The following is a 9075-nucleotide window of genomic DNA, read 5'->3' on the forward strand; positions in this document are numbered from 1 at the left end:
GAAAAGCCAGAAAACAGAAGGAAGCCAGCTTGCAGAGCACGGAGAGGGGAGTCCCTGAGCCCCAAGAACCCTGCGCTGCCTTTGCTCCCCTGCACTTGACACAGACGAAGCACCCCATGAGTGTCCGTCTCTGACCATGTCTTTGCACAGTCAGGATTTGTCAAAGTACCTTAGTTCCCAAAGGAGTTGTTTTGTCCTTGGGATTTGTTGCTGCTTGGATTTTGTTGTTGTTTTAGCAGCAAAATGGGCCTTGACCAACAGCCTATAGATCCCTCCTCTATGAACCCTGATAAGAGTCAGCCATGACCTCCTGTTCTGAAAGCTAAACTGTTTCATACCATCTGTATCCTCAATTTGAATGAAGAAACTGAGGCCTGTGGAGTGATGTAGTTATCCCAGGATCACATGATGTAAAGAGCATGACTTGGATCTGCACTGGTAGTTTTTGAATTTTCCTATGCCTTCTCTAATGCATATGAGGGAGGCTACAGCAGGTAATCATACCCATCTATGCAGAATCCCTTGTCCTTTGTTTTACAAAGGACAGTTTACAATCCTGAATAGACCCGTGTCCACCCAAAGTCCTTTTCACCTGGTGTTTCTTCTTGAGTTCTCTTCCATCAACTGCCCTCTGGACTCACTCCTTAACTTCTTCAGTGTCATTTTGTCAAAGAAAGAAAGACTCCTCTGGGCATGTTATTAGATGTTGCAAATTCCCCTCTAGTTTTTCCTGCCCTCTCCCTTCTGTTAATTTTTCTTCCTAGAAGATATTGCTAACCTCCTTCAGTTTTTATTCTTTGTATTTACCTCCTGTCTCCCCTATTTGGAATGCAAACTTCATGAGCATAAAGATAATTTGTCCATTTTATTTGTCACTCTATCCAGACTCCCAGGAGATGCCTAAAACATATGAACTATTCATCAAAATGTGCTGAATGAATCTGAGGTTTTATACACTTTACAACTGATTTTGATTTACTGAATACAGAACTTGCCGATGAAAATATCTTGGAGGTTGTCATTTTAGTCCTGGAAAAATGAGGATCTCAGATAATACCCAGTGAAGAAAGTCTTTATGGTATGAAACACCTGTGGACAGATCTCAGGACAGAATGCAAAATATTTCCTGGCCTTGAGTGGTCTGTCACTAGACACAAGGATGACCTCAGGACCTGCTCAGTTCACCAGGAGTTCTGTGGCCTCTGACCTCCACTTGTGTCCTTGCTCCACTCTGCTTCTCTGTAGGCGAGTTTGCTACACCTACCACCCCAGCAGGTGCATGGAGGAATCGTGGACCACACTGACAAGGTGTCCATCTGGGTTTGATCATCTGTGACCAGGATGGGGAAGGAGGTACAGTCACAGGAGAAGTAGGGTTGCCTCCTCTAAGGACTGTGGGCAGGTCTGACAAGGAAAATATCCAAAATTATATTGTGACTTAGAAAATCAGTGACACAGTACAAAAATGTAAGTCAGTGATTTTCAGCTATTTGTTGGAGTTGGAAAAGACCTCAACAGATAACTTACATTTTGCCTTCTTCATTTTATAGGAGAAGAAGCTCAAGCCCAGAGAGGTTGTGAATATCAGTTTTTCCCCCCACATTTTTGAGTGACTATTTTTGACCACTGCCCATTATTGAACTGAAGTTATAAACAAACATTTTAGTCTTCAAGTGTATGCAACTTAACAAATAAATAGCTACTGACACCTTAAACACACAGATTAATATTTTTAAGAAAAAAATACTGCTTATTAATTTAACATACTTATCAATTATATCAGAGGTTACATATGAAAATTGGGTTTCTCAAAGTGACCTTGGATATGTTACTTAAACTTGAACCTCAGTTTAGTGTGTATAATAGAGCCTAATTCAAAGAGTTGTTGAAACAAAGCCATACATTTCTGTCTTTAGAAAACTTGGTTCTTAGTGGTCATTAATATTTGATGTTGTTATAATGATGACAGCATCAGGATATCACCATGGGATCAAACGCTTTCTAGTAACCAGTACCTTGAAGAAATATGGTTTCAGAATATTATATTTGGAAAGCAAAACCAATTTCTTGTTTACACTTGGCAATGATTAGTTTTAAATGATCATATACCAAGAGGCTTGAGATTACAAAAAGAACGTCACCTCTGGTGACTCAGGAACACACACCCCATGATCAGGCCTGCACTGAGGCATGGTTGTCTCTACAGAGTTAGTAATGCAGTCCTGGCAGATGACCTGTCCACTTTGATCATTGCTATAAGGAATGTGCTTTTATGAAGTGGTTCATATCACTTAAAAAATTTAACCATGCCAGATAATCTCCCTGCCTTTCATTTCACTCTCATAATAGCCAAGGCGGTCTGACTGCGTGCATCTAACATCTGACCTTCCCCTCCTTTGCATTCTTCTGTAATCTGTACAGAATACACACGAGCACCCTGACATGACAAATATTGTCAAAACAAGTTTCTATGTAATCTTGTCCTTCCTTTTTATTTTCTCAAGGCCATCTTAGACTTGGGTAACAACTCACTTCAAACACTCATTCACAGAACGGCCAATCAAAGGCCAGTGGGGGGCCTGTGTTCATAAGACAAGTCATCAAAGTCTCCATTCCCTTGAAACAGGATCGGGCTCATTTCTTGCTCTTTCATTCCGGTGTTCTCCTGCTGAATCAACATTTTTAGACAAAATGCATACAATGTGTCTTTATTGAAGTTCCGGGGCTAAATAAGGGTGACTCTTATGTAGCATATTTCTAGACTATGAGCTATCATCTTTGTGAAAAAAAAAACACTCAAAACAAACAAAGAAACCCAAAGCAGAGCCAACTGAAAATCTACCTTGCTGATTTCTGAAAATGTCCTCATCAACCTTCACTGATAAAATCAAACAGAGCAGCCTGGATGTGTTTATTTAAAAGATATATAAACAAATAAGCATTTGCACTTATAGAGTAGGTTACTTTTTGGCAAAGTGCACTATTTCCGATACTCGTTCTACTTTCATGATGGGTGAGGAATATTTTCTACAAGCAAAAGCGAAGATACAGCATATCATTTAAGCAGCTGAGACTTGATGTCAGTATCTCTAGGCACAACATGCAGACTTTGGGGGTGTTAAAAAGAAAACCTCTTAGACCAATTGCCATTAGTAAAGTTTATCAGAGCAAAGTAATACAAAAAAGATTTCAGAATCACCCAGCTCCCCAAACCAGAAGAGGTCCAGAGAACCCAACCACCAACACGATCAGTCATAGCAAACATGTAAGATGGAGAAAGCAGCTCAATAGGCCACAACCTAGTCCATTGACCAGTCAGCTGGTTGCAGTTCAACTAGTTGTTTTTTTTACAGGCCTCTGACCTCCACTTGTGTGACCTGTAAAAAAAACTAGTTTTTTTTACAGGTCAGTTATTAATTGGCCACTTGGCCTTCTGCAACCACCCAAAGTTCAGTCATTCTGATGAAACTCTGTATCGGATTGGCTGTTGGGACCAATGTAGTTTCCCAGCCTAAATCTACAGCCTCCCCACCAAATATTATGTACCAGGGACAACAAAATTGATGTGACATGTAAGATATTAGCTAGAGTTTATACCCTAATTTATCTGTGGCAACTAAAAAAGCAAGGAAGTCTTGCAGAGCATAAGCTGAAGTGTCTAAAATCTATGGATACATTTTAAATATATTTAATTAGCATGTTTATATTTGCATAAGCCTATTTTAAATATAGGGTCAGCTAGTCAAAACCTGAAAGAAAAATATGTTGGCTTACTGAGAAACACTTTTTTGGGGGTGGGTGGGGGGTGCACTGCTTAGGAGAGAAACGAGGTCGCAGGCATCCAAGGCAAGTGCTCTGTCACCAGACTACATCTGTAGCCCCAGGCATCATCTTTTATGAACAGCCACATATAGACCCAGAGGGAAAAAAAAAAGATGTTTCTAAATATGGGAATTCATCCTCGGATTTCTCTGCCTCTCTATTTTCTGGCACATTTTTTACCAGGCCACAGAAATATTTAAAGAGCTGGCACTTACTGTAAACTCCTTCCACAAGCCAAACTGCTGGGAGCCATCAGCCAAGTAGGTATGACAAATTCCTTGCCAGCTTACTCCCATGCTGTCTAGTGGAAGGACTGCTGAAAGGTGACCTTGCTCAAGGACCAGGGCAGGATCTGTGTTTAGGGTGTTCCCCCTTTAGAATAGGGCGGTTTAGCATAATAGGAGATTAGGGTGTTCCCCCTTTAGAATAGGGCAATTTAGCATAATAGGAGATTAGGGTGTTCCCCCTTTAGAATAGGGCGTATCCTGCTGCTGAGTTCCTCTTGAGTGCTTAGTGTCAGACAGTATATTTTGGGAGACAGAAGCCCATGTGGGTGGATTTGGGAGAAGTGGATTTGGGCAGAGAATGTGGATTCCCCCAGAACGTGTTTGTAGACGGCCGGTGTGAGTTCGGGAATAAAGAATTGCTGTTTGAATCTACAAGCTGTGTGGAGACTCGTGATTTGTGCCCAGCCGAGAGACTGTGGCACCAAACAAATGTGCACAGGGAACTAGATGGCATTTTGTGCCGATCATAATCTCCAAGTCCATTAGTCTTGGCCCAGATCCTTCTGCCAAGTTTTCCCAAACATCAAATCCAATGGGTGTTGGTGGTCCATATTTTAAAGAAATGTCCAAATACAATTAGCCTCTTTCTACAAAATGGTTCTCTCAAGCATTACACAATATCAACAAACAGGGGGAAACCTTGCTCCTTCAGTACAGGGCTGACCCGTTAGCCTAGGAGTTAAAAACATCCACCATTTTGAAACTCACTCTGAAATTACCTGATGCAAAAGAATCATCAGTGGGTCTTATGACCATTCAAATCACCCAAGGATGGTCAAAGTTTGCCTCAGAACAGGACATTGATGCAGTTTTGAAATTTCTCACGACAGAGCACATGACAAAAAGAACAAATTACATTTTTAGCGGAGAACTTTTGTGGATAGCAACCTAGCCAAGTGAACAAAATTAGCACTGCCATTAACAGGATAAAGTGACAGCAGGTGTCTGCTGATACAAGCCTCTAAAAAGTACCAAATATCACTTATGTGGTATCCTGCCAAAAGCGCATAATTTGAGTTGAAACATGAGGAAAGATTCAGCCAAACTAGACAGAGTAAAACCCAGCCAGGCTGCACTCTTCAAAGCTGCAAATGTCATGAAAAGCAAATCCTGAAGAATTGCTCCAAATTAAAGCATATGAGGAAGACAGAGTGACTCCATGTAATGTGCAACTTGGATTTAGACCCTGGGTTGGAGAGGGGGAAAAAAATAGCTGAGACACAGTACAATAAACATTTATATAAAAAAGTAAACGCCACATAAGTGAACTGTGGTATTTCCCTTGGTTTGACAACAAATGTTTTATACATTAAATTCATGGTAGTGTTTGCATTTAAATGCTGTGTCATTTATAAAATTAAAAGTGCCATCTTAAATCCACAGAATTCATTCCCAGAATGGTGATGTGACATGACAATGTGCATGAATCTGCCCTAAATGGGGAGACACCTAAAACACTCACTTCCGTAAGAAAAAAAAAAAGTGCTACATTTTATGAAAAACACAAAAGAAATTATACCATTTTTGTTTTCACTATAAAACATTCACACTTATTTGTCCATCTGATAGCAATGATCAGACCAGGGAGCTAGGACAAGACCTTTTGCATTAGTGGAACTCCATGAAAGTTTCCACAGACTGTAAGGCAGGGATTGGTGCAAGCCAATTAACCAGAGTACAATTACATTAAAAACCTCCCCCAAACTTTCTGTAGCACATTGCATTATGGTAGAATGAGAGGTTGATTACCCATTTTCTACTAGTAGGCCAGCCTGTGGTAGTTAAAAAAAATAAAATAAAATAAACAATAACAAAGCAGGAGCTATTTAGAAAACACAACTCAAAGTAAACTAATTTTGCTGACTTTGATCACAGCCCACAGTGACTGCCTGCCCCACCATGCACATTCATGGAGCCCAACATCTCCCCAAGGACAAGGATTTAGCCAGGCATGTGGGTCCTGGGCAACCGACATCTTCCCAATCCTGTGTCAGTTCCTCCTGACTCAGGCCCCCCACACTTAATGTATCCTCCATAAGCTAAATGCATTCAGAACGAGTCTAAATCCCATTTTTCTTAGTGTTTAGTTTGTAAATGCTTCTAATTTTAATTCTTAAACAATGATTATTTGACTTCTACTGAACACACAGTATTTACTAACATTGCTCATCTCTCTTTCTTCTTCCACCTCCCTCAAAGTCCGGCTTCCCCTTCATCACGTCTCTCGTTTCTCATTTCTCCTTTCAATCTTTCTCTTTTCTGGACTTTCTGCTACTTAATCTGCTTCCCAAGAACAAGTGAATTTGCTAACACGCAACTGGTCAGACTAACCGCCATCTGATAATGATTTCCTGGTCTCATTTGCTCCACCCCAACAGAAAAGTGGGCCCCCTGTCTTCGCACTACAAGAAGCCCAGTTACGCTCGCTTTCCACGAGAGCCACATGCCCGAGAGTCCAAGGGTTATCCTTAACAAGGGGTCTGCCACATAATCTTCCTAAATATGCATTTCACACTCGGACAATCCAATAAAGTTTTTTTTTGTTGTTGTTGTTGTTTTTTAAAGAGTTCATCTCCCCTTCCCCAAAAAACTGATAGCATGTGCCATATCAGAAAAATCCTGGTCTTAGCAGATCAATATACATAGTTATTTCGTCATTTGACATGTGCACTTTTTCAGGAGGATCAGGCTTCATTTTCTGTTGAAGAGTTTGTTACCATGGAGTCTGGTTTTCGAGTCGTTCTATCCAGTTCTTCCTGAACATTTGACAACACAGTCTTTTGTCCTGACTTCTTGGTTGTGCTCTGCACTCCACCAGCACCAGGATTTCCAGGAGAGCCTGTTTTTTTACTCAGAAGACTATTGAAGAAGCTGGCCAACACCCCTTCACTGGCTGCATTATTTTCGATGTTTGGGTCCGGCTTCTTTACTGACGTTCCTGGGCAGGCACTTGGTACACTGGCTGGCCCTCCCCGACCCTGGGTCCTTGGAGAGCCAGAAGGTTCTCTCGCAGGGGATTCGGAGGCTCTCGTGGGCGTGGCCGGCTGCTTGGCAAGGAGTGACTGTTGCTTCATTAGGAACACCTGCTCATCCTCTGCTGCCAACTCTTTGTCATGGACCAGCTTTCTCACAGGAGGTTTCACAATGAAGTCCTCATATGCGTCTTCTGGCTTCATGGTTGTAAAATTTTCATGTAAAATAGCTATTTTCTTTTCATTGTCCCAACCTGCAGGTATAAATACTGCATCCTTTTCCACTACTAAGGCAGGCGTGGTAAAGTGGAAACCATATGTTTTATGAACAATGTACTTATATAACAAATCAAGATTTTTCTCCTCCTTCACTGATGTGTAAATCAAGGCAGCTCCATACTGGAGTCAGAACCTCCGCAGGTGCGACTGGATGAAGTCCAAGTGCTCGTCCCTGTAATCATGTTCCTTCTCTAGGATGCTCACTGCATCACACTTTGTGCACACCACCAACACTGGGATCCCCAGGTTATGAGTCAGCACGTTGTCTCCTAGAGGCAGGGCAACATTTTCTTCATCTGAGCCTGAGATCAGAGGCCCTCTTCTCTGTGGGGAACCCTGACAACCTTCTTCAGGCTCAATATAGTCTTGAAAATCTTTCACAAACTTCCACTCCAGCTCCCTCATTTCTTCTGGTGGAATTTTCATTTTATCAATGTGTTCACGCAAAACACTAGCCCACTTCTGTAAAGATTCCATCACAGTCCAAGGTCTAGACATGTCTGCAACAAAAATGACCAGGGTCTCTGGCAAAGATTCAGCAGAAACTGCAAACTTCAACAGGCCTTTGTGGTACAGATCTCCATTCAGAATCCATACATTGCAACGCATGTGCTCATCTCGGTCCTCATCATGGACACTGAGGTAGAGATACTCTAGGCCTCTTCCTTTTTTGCAATGCTCTGCTCCTTGTAGTTTAGTCATAAGAGTTGTTTTACCAGAACCATCTTCACCAAAAACCAGGATGTTCTTGCCGGACGGTAGCTTGGACCTGGCGCGGGTGGACACTTCACTCAGGATCAAAGACCACAGGCTCTGGCCCTCCTCCTCCTCACTGGTGAGGTCGCCGGCAGCAGCCACCGCGGGCCGTTGGGGCACAGCAGCAGCTTTTTCTCCACCCCCACCGGCGCCATCTTGCCAACTCGGTTGGTTATGTTTTTGAGGTTATCGTGAATGGGATGATTTTCTTGATTTCTCTCTCATTATTTTTGGAGTACAGGAAAATTATTTATTTATATATGTTTATCTTGTATCTGTAGCTTTGCTGAATTCATTTATCAGCTCTAGAAGTCTTCTGGTGGAGTTGTTTGTTTTATTTTTGGGGGGGTTTGTGTGTGTGTATGTTTTGTTTTGATCTTTTCTTCTAAATATAGAATCACGTCATTAGCAAAGTTTTGAGAATCATATTGAATACAAGTGGTGAAAGGGGACATCCTTCTCTGGTTCATGATTTTAGAGAAAAATGTTTTCAGTTTTTCTTTGTTCGTATAATGTGAGCTTTGGATTTATCATATAGAGACTTTATTATGTTGAGCTAAGTTCCTTTTATCCCTAGCTTCTCCAGCATTTTTTACATGATTGGGTGCTACCTTTTATCAAAGGTCTTTTCTGCATCTAATGACATGATCATATGATTATTGTTCTTAATTCTACTTAAGAAGTGAAACATATTTATTAGTTTGTGTATATTGGATCAATCTTGCCTCCCTGGGATGAAACCCACTTAATAATGGTGTAGTATATTCTTCATGTATTTTTGAATGAAGTTTGATCATATTTTATTAAGGATTTTTGCATCTATGTTCATTCGGGATATTAGTCTGTAGTTTTCTTTTCTTGATGTGTCTTTGTCTGGTTTTGGTATCAGGGTTTTACTGACTTCATAGAATGTATTTAGTTGTGTTCCCTCTAGAATAATTTGAGAAAAACTGGTGTTC

General features: G+C 41.2%; 1 pseudogene; it reads right to left on the minus strand.

Annotated features, from left to right (window-relative positions):
- Nucleotides 1-6700: 6700 nt before the first annotated feature.
- On the minus strand, nt 6701-8271 carry LOC143409899 (cytoplasmic dynein 1 light intermediate chain 2 pseudogene; annotated as a pseudogene).
- Between the last annotated feature and the right edge of the window lie 804 nt (nt 8272-9075).

The sequence above is a fragment of the Callospermophilus lateralis genome, chromosome 11, assembly GCF_048772815.1.
Source record: "Callospermophilus lateralis isolate mCalLat2 chromosome 11, mCalLat2.hap1, whole genome shotgun sequence".
NCBI classification, from domain to species: domain Eukaryota; kingdom Metazoa; phylum Chordata; class Mammalia; order Rodentia; family Sciuridae; genus Callospermophilus; species Callospermophilus lateralis.